This window comes from Danio rerio, chromosome 5, assembly GCF_049306965.1.
Source record: "Danio rerio strain Tuebingen ecotype United States chromosome 5, GRCz12tu, whole genome shotgun sequence".
In the NCBI taxonomy this organism is placed as follows: Eukaryota; Metazoa; Chordata; class Actinopteri; order Cypriniformes; family Danionidae; genus Danio; species Danio rerio.
The window spans coordinates 7,985,001-7,998,229 of NC_133180.1; the positions used below are offsets into that span (position 1 = coordinate 7,985,001).

Here is a 13,229-nt window from a genome sequence, read left to right on the forward strand (position 1 = left end):
TGGCAATTTCTTCTTCTGCCTGTTTTTCGGTGGTCGATAACAAACTTTTTGGTGCGTTACTGCCACCTCTCGCTCTGGTTGGTGACGTCACCAGACAATCATTGGGCTGACACGAGAAACTTGCTTGATTGAAAGATGACCGAGGGAGCGTTGTAAATATATATATATACAGGGCTTAACATTAACTTTTTTGACCACCAGCCACTGTGGCTAGTAGTTTTCCAGCATTACTAGCCACTCGCCATTTTCACTAGCCACATTTTTGTTGTTGGGAAAATATTATTTATACATATAAACATGACTTTGACATGCTAGTATTACTTGATTTAGAGTTTGGGTTATCTCTACATGCCTCCTCATTCATTTCACTTTGTGTGTGTCGTGTATGAGTTTGCTCAATAATCATGAGTGAATGGGTCAGGGTTTTATATATTACAATTAGTTTTCAGAATTTTCAGAGCCTAAAATGAAGGATTTACCCAATTTATCTCTGACCACACCATACATAAACAATTAATTATTTCTTAGCCACACATTTTAAATGTGTGAAAACATGCAAAATATAGCTGAATACTATACTTTTTATTTAACAAAAAATATGCACAGTCATATGCCCTGGCTAAAGGTCCCTGATCACCAGTCTACTACACATGGATGGAGAGTTATTCTCCCATTAAAGCAATGTTGTTGTAAAAAATTATAATTAAATCATATTAATGCAAAAGAAAGCAGGTATAAATCATACTGTGATAATGAAAGGATGATCACACACACACATGGTTAATAATAGACCCATAAATGATCTTTTCAAAGAATGGTTAAACCGGAAGCAACTGGCGCTGCTTACAATAAGTCAACTCGGGAACTCTTGAAAGCAGCAAGACTGTATGTGCATGCTCCTCCCTTTTTGTCAGTCTATTTGTAAGAGAACCGATCGCATCAGTTGTGTTTCTAGACACAGTTGCTTCACAAAAAGAAACGGGTGCGCGCACACGTTATAAAGAGTTGCGCGCATCACCTCAGCTGTTAGTGATTATCCTCTCATTCGGTATTCGAAGTTGCGAACGCAATTATTTTTGTCAGTCGTGTTGCTTCTCGATCGCCTGTGCATGCATATTGGACCATCCTTATTGTCGAACCCTGCTTTTAGGAATTATTATCTGGGAAAATTATTTTCAACCAACCAAAGCGGCTAGTGGGAGTATTCGTCTTACCCGCCGTCGCCGATATCTACCCGCATTTGGCGGGTTGGCGGGTGTTAATGTAAAGCCCTATATATATATATATATATATATATATATATATATATATATATATATATATATATATATATATATATATATATATATATACACACACACACACACACACACAATATAATGCTTATTGTATTTAAGTATTTTGCTTGACTATAAATGACTATATAATTTTAAATGTGTAACCTGGCTTTATTGGATTTTTAGTTTTAGCTGTTATATACTATAATGTGTTTCTGTTTGGTACAGCATATTATTTACAGTAAATAACTGAACTGAACTAATATGCCTCATATGTTTTATTGATAATTTTATTGATCACTAAGATGTGACAGACTTGGATTTAAGTTGCTTCGATTTAAAATGAAAATTACAAAAATAGCTAAGATGTACAGTAGCTACGCTACTTTTGCCAAGTAGCTTTTAGCTTAGCTTGCTACATTTCCAAAGGGGTAGCTTTTAGTGTAGTTAAACTACATTTTAAGTAGAGTAGCTAATCGCTTAGCTCACTACATTTTTTCAAGTAGCTTGCCTAACACTGCCACCACAGCCAAGGAAAATCCTATCTTACTGTGGCTCCACACCAACTCTGCAGGCAGATGTGATGTGGGTCCTTAAAACAATCTCTGAGCACCACTCTTACACATCGAATGAGAGCATAACAGAGGTTTTCAAAACCATATTTCCTGAGGTTGCAGCTACATACTTATGTTAAAGCAACAAAACTGCATATATTACTGAATTCGGATTGGCTTCTTTTCTAACTAAAGAGCTGACTGACCAGGTCAATAAGGCTAACGGGTTTGTGGTCATGTTTGACCTTCAGTTGGACCTTCTTATTCGCTACTAGGTGGACGACCACACTGTTGTGTATGTATTAAGTATAAATAAAAATTAAAATAAAATGTTTTATTTAATTCAAGTAAACGGCGATGCAGTGTCGCAGTAGGTAGTGCTGTCGCCTCACAGCAAGAAGGTCGCTGGGTCGCTGGTTCGAGCCTCTGCGTTTCTGTGTGGAGTTTGCATGTTCTCCATGTGTTCGCGTGGGTTTCCTCCGGGTGCTCCAGTTTACCCCACAGTCCAAAGACATGCGGTACAGGTGAATTGGGTAGGCTAAATTGTCCGTGGTGAATGCGTGTGTGTGTGAATGAGTGTGTGTGGATGGATGTTTTTCCAGTGTTGGGTTGTGGCTGGAAGGGCATCCGCTGCGTAAAAATGCGCTGGATAAGTTGGCAGTTCATTCCGCTGTGGCGACCCTGGATTAATAAAGGGACTGAGCCGAAAAGAAAATGAATAAATGAATTTAATTCAAGTAGCCACTTGTACGTAATTATATTCTAGGGTTCAAACTTTATACAGATTTGACATTTTTCCCCTCATACTTCTGTCAGAATGGGTACAAAGTTGGCATTGAATTTCATTTGAAATGGTTTTAAAAACATTTAGAAAGGTCTTAAAAAGCCTTGATTTTCATTTGGAGGATTCTGAGGGTACCTGAGTTTTGTTTAAAGAGTTTGAGGCTTACAGATGTTGATCTATTTTAAATTCTGCTTTGATTGTTCCGCGTTTGCACTTTGTCATTGCACACACTGTGTAATATTGTATTGATCAAGTTTAAGTGTCCTTTTTAACACTTATGTTTATTTTATTATAGGGAGATCAGATATTCATATTGAATATTTTTAGTTTTTGACTATTAAAACTATTTGCCTTGGTAATGTTGGTGTAACAGGATTATTTTGGGCATATTGATTTCACTACATTTTCCTCTTTTTTACTTACTATTCATATAAAATTGTTTTGTGATCACAATATAAATGTAAAAAGAGTTTGTAAAGGGATAAAAAATACCCCCCCCCGGATTAACGTCTAGGTGGTATAGTCCAAGCAGCCATACCTGTTGCACTATTGTTTGAGCGGTCTATTCCACCTTTACCTTGAAATAAGGAGGTATGCTCTACCTGTTCCATATTGAACTTGGCTCTGGTCATAATTAGCACACACACGCAAATATATAATTAAGTTTAATTTTAATCATTTGTTTGATTTACTGATGTAAAAATAATTTGTTATATTGTAGAATGTTATTTTTGTTGACAGTGTACATTTAATGGTATGAGCTGAAGCTGCCGATCTGTCATAATAACATTCTCTGTGCAGACTCAAAATGGTGTCCTCTCGTCATTTACTACACAACGCAGAGCAAATGAGAGTACGGTTACATTGGTAAAGTGGTTAAATAAAAGAAAAAATCATAATATTCCTAAATGTATTGTTCAAATATTTAATAATTATTATTTATATATATGGAATTATATAAAAACATGCTATCGTGAACTCTTTTTGCAATATCGCCCAGCTCTAGCTTGACATATTCAAAACTTAAAGAGTTTGCCCAAAACTTTTTTAACAATAAAGAAACAAACTGTATACCTGTAACCACTGACATCCATAGTATGAAAAAGCACCTCAGTGTTTGCGTGTTCTGTGTTTGTTTGAGGTGATAAGTCAACCGAAATGTGTATATCTAAAGTTTGAAGCTGATTGGTCAGTTCTTGTCACATGACTCACGGTTTTCAACTGGTGTGCCTGGGAAATGCCAGTGCGCACAATGTGCTCTCTTATCATACAGTATGTTGGTGCGTGCAATATGCACTGCCAAAATGTGCGCCTGCAAAAGATGCGATATGAGAACGATCTGCCCTATAAGCAGCTATGCTCCTCTTCATATTCAGAAGTTACCTTTATTCCAGATCCTGCACAAAAAAAAATCTAATTTAGCCTGTTTAGGTGTTTAGGCCGCTGTGTTTTTGTGCGCCAGTGTCCTCCTGATTTGAAACATGCTATCGTGATAATTATTTTTGCAATACCGCCCAGCTCTAGCTTGACATATTCAAAAGATTTAGAGTTTGCCCAAAAATTTTTTAACAGAAAAGGAAAAAAACTGGATATCTGTAAACCACTGACATCCAGAGTATGAAAAAGCACCTCAGTGTTTGCGTGTTCTGTGTTTGTTTGAGGTGATAAGTCAACCGAAATGTGTATATCCAAAGTTTGAAGCTGATTGGTCAGTTCTTGTCACGTGACTCACGGTTTTCAACTGGTGTGCCTGGGAAATGCCAGTCCGCACAATGTGCTCTCTTATCATACAGTATGTTGGTGGGTGCAATATGCACTGCCAATATGTGCGCCTGCAAAAGATGCGATATGAGAACGATCTGCCCTATAAGCAGCTATGCTTCTCTTCATATTCAGAAGTTACCTTTACTCCAGATCCTGCACAAAAAAAAAAAAAAATTTAGCCTGTTTAGGTGTTTAGGCCGCTGTGTTTTTGTGCGCCAGTGTCCTCCTTGATGACGAGAATTGTCCTACAATGCTTTCTGTGCTGAACAAGTTTCTGGTCGAGTTAAAAGCAGCTGAAATTTCTTTAGAGAGTGGACATAGACTGCAGTTGACAGTAATATGTTTGTTTTTATGCTCAATGAAATCAAAGTAATGTCTATATTTCCACTTGAAGAAGCAACCACTCTCCTCAGCAGCCATTTCAGCTTGTGTTCTCCAGCATTTTTAAAGCACATGCTTATTAACTCACGTTGCAGCGGAAAACATTATCTAAAAGAAGCATTTTCTATAATTAAAATGTTACAAACACAATTACACTGACTTTAGGAACTGTAATCACACAGTTTGTGTACACAAATTTAAAATGTGCTACGTTACATTACTTCTTTCCCATAATATGTCATTAGAATACCGTAACTTGTTACACCCAACTCTGGTTATCATACCATCGATATCGTATACCGGCCCATGCCTATTCACATCTGAGCACAGTTTGAGACTTTTTGGAGACGCTTGAGATCTTTTTTTCTCAGGGGAATCATTAGAGCAGCTGGAGATTTAAGATAAAGTCTCTATTATTCTCCTTTTAATCTGTGCTTTTCATTGAATTGGGGAAGAAATCTCATTAATGATTTTTATATTATCACAACAACAACAACTGCAGAACAAATTGAAGAGGGCTTTATTTCATAATGAATGTGCTTTTGTGGACAAAGTGTCTCGACAGCATCTCTAGAGGCCTGATAAATTGACAAATGCTGCCGTTTGTCCTTAAAAGAAAAACAGCTCACACATTTACAAAGAGATTTCTTTTTTTGTGGCTTTATTGTGGCTCAGTGATGGTATTCACTGCTGTCCTGTTTGTTTGGTTACTATTTTGGTTACTATATATATAAACATATAGGGCGAGGCAGTGGCGCAGTAGGTAGTGCTGTCGCCTCACAGCAAGAAGGTCACTGGGTCACTAATTTGAGCCTTTTCTCAGTTTACGTTTCTGTGTGGAGTTTGCATGTTCTCCCTGCGTTCGTGTGGGTTTCCCACACAGTCCACAGACATGCAGCGGATTGTATGAGTGTGTGTGTGTGTGAATGTGTGTGTAAATGCTTCCCAGAGATGGGTTGCGGCTGGAAGGGCATCCTCTGCGTAAAAATTTGCTGGATAAGTTGGCGGTTCATTCTGCTGTGGCGACCCCGGAATAATAAAGGGACTAAGCCAAAAAGAAAATAAATGAATGAATATATATAATTATATATATATATATATATAATTATAATAATTATATATAATTATTTATAATTATATAATTATTATTATGTATAATGCACTTATTTGGGCAACACGGTGTGGTTTGCATTGTCGCCTCACAGCAAAAAGGTCGCTGTTTAAGTCCTGACTGGGTCAGTTAACATTTCTCTGTGAAGTTAACATGTTATAATAATAATAATAATAATAATAATACAAATAAAAAATAATAACAATAATACCAATACTACTACTACTACTACTACTACTAATAATAATAATAATAATACCAATAATAATAATAATAATAATAATAATAATATTAATAATAATAATAATAATAACAATAATAATAATAATAATACCAATAATATTAATACCAATAATGATGCCAATAATATTAATAATAACATTAATAATAATAATAATAATAATAATAATAATACTACTACTACTACTACTACTACTACTACTACTACTAATAATAATAATAATACCAATAATAATAACAATACCAATAATATTAATACCAATAATGATGCTAATAATATTAATAATAACATTAATAATAATAATAATAATAATAATAATACCAATACTACTACTACTGCTACTGCTACTGCTACTACTACTAATAACAAAACCAATAACAACAACAACAATAATAAAATAATAATAATAATAATAATAATAATAATAATAATAATAACACCAATAATAATAATAATACCAATAATATTAATACCCATAATGATGCCAATAATATTAATAATAACATTAATAATAATAATAATAATAATAATAACAATAATAATAATAATAATAATAATAAATAATAATAATAATAATACCAATACTACTACTACTGCTACTGCTACTACTACTAATAACAATACCAATAACAACAACAACAATAATAATAATAATAATAATAATAATAATAACACCAATAATAATAATAATAATAATAATAATTATTATTATTATTATTATTAATTTATTTACATTTTTATTTTATATTTGTTTATTTATACATTTTTTCTTTCTAATATTATTCATCAATCATTTTCTTTTCGGCTTAGTCCCTTTATTAATCCGGGGTCACCACAGCGGAATGAACAGCCAACTTTTCCAGCACGTTTTTTTACGCAGCAGATGCCCTATTAAATATTATATATTTTAACATAAAAGTTAGTGTTTTTGGCCCGTGTTAATATATAGCAACTATAATGAGCTTATTTAAGAACAATAGAAAAGCAATAGAGTCAAAGTATAAGTGTGTGTGAGTGTGCACGCATGTGTGTGTCCAGACAGACTCCTGCTGAGCTGTATTGGTGTGTTGTGTGTATGATGGATGAGTGTTCACATGAGTGTTCATTATAACAAACACAGCTATTGTCTGTATTTAAATGAGCATGTGTTGTGCTGATCCTGTACAGGGTGTAAAATACACACACACACATACTCATGCATATATGTGCGTCTGTTTGCTGCTGATAGCTTTGAAGTGTGTTGTGCTGTTGGCGGTGTGTGTGTCCTCATGCTGGGTCAGTAATTAATGGTGATGTTTATCATAGTGCTGTGTGTAAATGATGAGTCTGGGGACGAGTGATAAACACCGTTGATTAGAAATGCCTCTCCTTGACTCTGTGTTTAACACACTCAGAGAAACAGCACTGCTGGAGTGTGTGTGTGATGTTTCTGTTTGATCTGTGGTACCAATAATCAGCTGTGCTCTTATTCATGGGAGAATCGGGGGACTATTTCTGACTTTGTTTATCTGTAACAGCTGTGGTCTACTGAAGAGGACGTTCTAGGGCTGGGCGATATCAAGCGTTTTCTCAGAGTATGACAAATAGACAAACCATTGCTGCCGCTCCGACACAAGTGTATAGAGAAAAGTAAAAAGCGCTGTAGTGCACTGTGTTTGTTTGAGGTAATTAGTTTGCCGTTACTGAAATGTGTATATATTTTGTACAAAGTGTGGAATATACTTCTTTTATTTGACATGTTATTTTAATATTAATATTTTATATATATTTAAAAGGCATTTTACTTTACTATTATTATTTTTATTCATTGTATTTATTTTATTTGACATTTTATTTTATTTGACATTTTTATTTGACATTTTATTTTACTGTTATTATTATTGTTTTATATATTTTATATATTTAAAAAGCATTTTAACTTTACTATTATTATTCTTTATACATTTTATTTATTTTAATTAATATTTTATTTTACTGTTATTATATATATATATATATATATATATATATATATATATATATATATATATATATATATATATATATATATAAAACACTTTATTTTACTATTATTATTTTTATACACTTTATTTGACTTTTTTATTTTACTGTTATTATTATTATTAATAATATTATTATTATTATATATTAAAAAAGCATTTTATTTTACTATTATTATTTTTTATACATTTTATTTATTTAATTTGACATTTTATTTTACTGTTAATATTATTATTATTATTATTATTATTATTATTATTATTATTATTATTATTATCATTATTATACATTTAAAAACATTTTATTTTACTATTATTATTTTTTTATACATTTTGTTTATTTTATTTAACATTTTATTTTACTGGTATTATTATTAATTTATATATTTAAAAAGCACTTTTACTTTACTATTATTATTTTTTATACATTTTGTTTATTTTAATTAAAATTTTATTTTACTGTTGTTATTATATCTATCTATCTATCTATCTATCTATCTATCTATCTATCTATCTATCTATCTATCTATCTATCTATCTATCTATCTATATATATATATATATATATATATATATATATATATATATATATATATATAAACATTTTATTTTACTATTATTATTTTTATACACTTTATTTGACTTATTTTACTGTTGTTATTATTATTATTATTATTATTATTATTATTATTATTATTATTATATATTAAAAAAGCATTTTATTTTACTATTATTATTTTTTATACATTTTATTTATTTAATTTGTTATTATTATTATTAATTTGTAATTATTTAATATTATTATTATTATTATTATTATTATTATTATCATTATTACTATTATTATCATTATTGTATATTTAAAAACATTTTATTTTACTATTCTTATTTTTATTACTTTAACTAGTACTACTAATACTATAATAATAATAATAATAATAATAATAATAATAATAATTAAAATAAATAAAATAAAATAAAATTCTGTTTCTACAGTGTTTAATGAAGCAGCAGCTTGTCAAAATGATGCTGGATAAAAGCATAGTCAGTCTTGTGTGAAAGAAGCATTAAACCTGATGATGGACTCCCTCCAGAATGTCTTTCCCATTACAAATTCATTAGTACAAGCAGGATTTCTGTTCATTTCCACAAAGCGAGGGATGATTATCAGTGTAAGTGACGGCGTGTCTCTGATGCTGTGGATGGAGGTTAAGTTGTGTTTAACCTGGAATATGGGTCCGCTGTTCATCAATAATCCACTCAGAAATAGCAGAAGGTTAAGCTAATAAACGTGACCTCTCCGGCTCTCAGTGGTAAAGGTCTCAGTTCGCTCTTTAAGGCTCTTTATTAATGGAGTTAATCGTGCAGGACATTCAGCAGCTCACAGACACACACACACACACATGAAAAGAGAAATACACACTCTTCATTCACACCTTACAACATTAGACTGGCTTTATGCTGCTATAATACATTTTTCCATGACAGCTTTCCATCCACTCTCTGACTTATATCTTTTTACTCTATATATAAAGAGGACAATAAGAATGGATGGATGGATGAATGAATGGATGGATAGATGGATGGATGGATGGATGGATGGATGGATGGAAGGATGAATGAATGGATGGATGGATGGATGGATGGATGGATGGATGGATGGATGGATGGATAGATGGATGAATAGATGGATGGATGGATGGATGGATGGATGGATGGATGGATGGATAGATGGATGAATGGATGGATGGATAAAGGGTTGGGTTGATGGAAGGTTGGATAAATGAATGGATGGATGAATAGATGGATGGATAAATGGTGGAGTTGATAGATTGGTAAATGAATGGAAAAATAGATCAATGGATAAACAGATGGACAAATGGATAGCTGAATATATGGATGGATGGATGGATGAATAAAGGGATAGATAGATAGATAGATAGATAGATAGATAGATAGATAGATAGATAGATAGATAGATAGATAGATAGATAGATAGATAGATAGATAGATAGATAGATAGATAGATAGATAGATAGATAGATAGATAGATGAATAAATGGATGGATAGATGAATGGATGGTTGGGTTGATGAAAGGGTGGATGGATGGATAAATGGTTGGGTTGATGGATGGATGAATAGAAAAATGGATGGAAGGATGGATGATGGATGGATGGATGGATGGATGGATAAAGGGTTGGGTTGATGGATGGATGAATGGATAAATGGATGGATATAAATAGGTAGATGGACAGACAGACAGATAAATGGACAAATGATGGATGGATGGATGGATGGATGGATGGATAAATGGTTGGGTTGATGGATGGTTGGATGGATGGATGAATGTTTGGGTTGATAGATGGATGAATGGAAAAATGGATCGATGTACGAATGGATGGCTGAATATTTGGATGGATGGATGGATGGATGGATGGATGGGTAAATGGTTAGGTTGATGAAAGGATAGATGGATAAATGGTTGGGTTAATGGATGGATGAATAGAAAAATGGATGGATGGATTAACGGATAGATGAATGGATAAACGGATGGATGGATGGATGGATGGATAAACGAATGGATGAATGCATAAATGGATGGATGGATGGATTAATAGAAAAATGGAGGGATGGATAAATTGATGGATGAATGGATAAATTGTTAGTTTGATGGAAGGATGGATGGATGATGGATGGATGGATGGATAAAGGGTTGGGTTGATGGTGGGATGAGTGGATGAATGGATGGATATAAATAGGTAGATAGACAGATTGACAGAGCTCCATTTCGAGCTTCACAGCAAAGGCTTTGAATACTTATGTACAATCCACACCAACATGGGGAGAACTTGCAAACGTCAACTAGCCGGGACTCGAACCAGTGACTTTCTTACTGTAAGACAACAATGCTAACCACTGAGCTACCATGTCGCCAATTATATATTTTTAATATAATTTTATGGTTAAATATTTAATAATTATATATTAATAATTTATACGTTTCTTTTTATAGTTCATGTTCATCATCATCATCTCTACAAGTCTTTCAGGCCTTTTATTTGATAGTGCATCAGTTCTGTTTGTGTGTTTTTGCCGGGTAAATAACAGCAGGGGACACAGTCTGTTTGTGTGCGCAAGATTAATCTGGGATTTAAATAAACGAATCATCTCAGATCATTTGTTTCATAATAACATTTGCAAACACGACACGGACCCAAACAAAACAGACGCGGCCCCTCGGTCCGTCATTAGATATCATGACTGCGCCGTGACCCGTTAATGGAAGGTAATGTAGCCGACAGAGTGTTAATTTGGGGTGAAATGAACTCTGTGTGTGTCAGATAAGAGTTATGAGCCGGACTGCGTGCCATCGGACGGGTCAGCGGGCATCTAATGGAGGCATTCAATAATAATCTGACATCCGTGCAGTGGTTTTTTAACTGTCTCTGTGTGTATGTGTGTGTGTGTAATGCTAGTAACCGGTATATGTATTGATGACTGCAGGGATCAATACGTCCTGGGTTACGATCCATCCATTATGTGCATGTGTGTCTGCTGTGTGGAACATTTGGGATACAGGTCATAAACAAAAGAGATTTGAAGCTTTACGAAATGTAATGTTGGTATGTTTATTTGTTGGTTTGTTCACTCTTTTGTCAGTTTGTTTATTATTTTAGTCGTTTTGTTGTTACATTAATTCATCTATTCTTGCGTTATTTGATTCATTAATTATTGACTGATTCATCAGTTTCATGTTGATTCATGTTCATTAACCTCCATTCGTTTATTCATATTATTTATTAAATCATTCATTAATCATGTTTATTTTTTTCAATCTGGTGTGTTTGATTGTTTATTTATTTATTCTATTTATTAATTAGTACGTTAAAACATTCTTAGCTTTTTTCATACTTGTCTTTTGGATGGATGGATGGATGGATGGATGGATAGATAAATCTATAGATAAAAAGATGGATAGACTTTTACTTCAATGCAATATGTCCCAAAATTGATAGATAAATAGATGGATGGATGGATGGATGGATGGATGGATGGATGGATGGATGGATGGATGGATGGATGGATAATTGGACGTATGGATAAATTGATGGATTTATTGATGGATAGAGTGATGATGAATAGAGGGTTGGGCTGATGGATGGATAGATGGATGGATGGATGGATGGATGGACAAAAGGACAGATGAATGAATGGTGTATTAATGATGGATAGATGAATGAATAAATGGATAGATGGATGAATTAATGAATTGATGGATGGATGGATGGATGGATAGATAGATTGGTAGTTTTAATGTTTCTGATCTTTTCATTTACTAAAATGCAAAACGTAAATTATCTCTTTCATAATGATTCATGTTCATTCATTCATTCATTATGTTTATTTGTTCATTCCGGTTTGTTTGATTGTTTATTTTATTTTTATTTTTTTCATTACTATGTTAGAAGTTTTAAACTTTTTACAGGCTTGTTTTTGGACAGATAGGTGAATAGATGGATGGTTAAATGTATAGGAAGGATGAAAGATGGATGGATTGCTAGATGTACAGATATATATATATATATATATATATATACAGATGGATGGATGGATGGATGATGGATAGACTTTTAATTTAATACAGTATGTCCTGAGATAGATAGATAGATAGATAGATAGATAGATAGACAGACAGACAGACAGACAGACAGACAGACAGACAGACAGACAGACAGACATACTGATAGATAGATAGATAGATAGATAGATAGATAGATAGATAGATAGATAGATAGATAGATGATAGATAGATAGATAGATAGATAGATAGATAGATAGATAGATAGATAGATAGATAGATAGATAGATAGATAGATAGATAGATAGATAGAGGGATGGATAGAGGGATGGATAGATGGATGGACGGACGGATAACTGGAAAGATAGATGGACAAATAGATATATAAATAGATGGATAGATAGATGGATGGATGAATAGATAGATGGTAGGATAGATGGATGAATGGGTAACTGGATAGATGGACAAATAGATACGTAGATATTCAATTAGTTTGTCATGGGGGCCGGTTAGAATAAACTTGGGTCTATTGGTGTG

The 13,229-nt window shown here is 32.9% G+C and overlaps 1 protein-coding gene across 7 annotated transcripts in view; it reads left to right on the plus strand.

Annotated features, from left to right (window-relative positions):
• Positions 1-13,229, plus strand: part of unc5ca (unc-5 netrin receptor Ca) — a 467,777-nt gene that overhangs the window by 233,516 nt on the left and 221,032 nt on the right. The window lies entirely within an intron of this gene.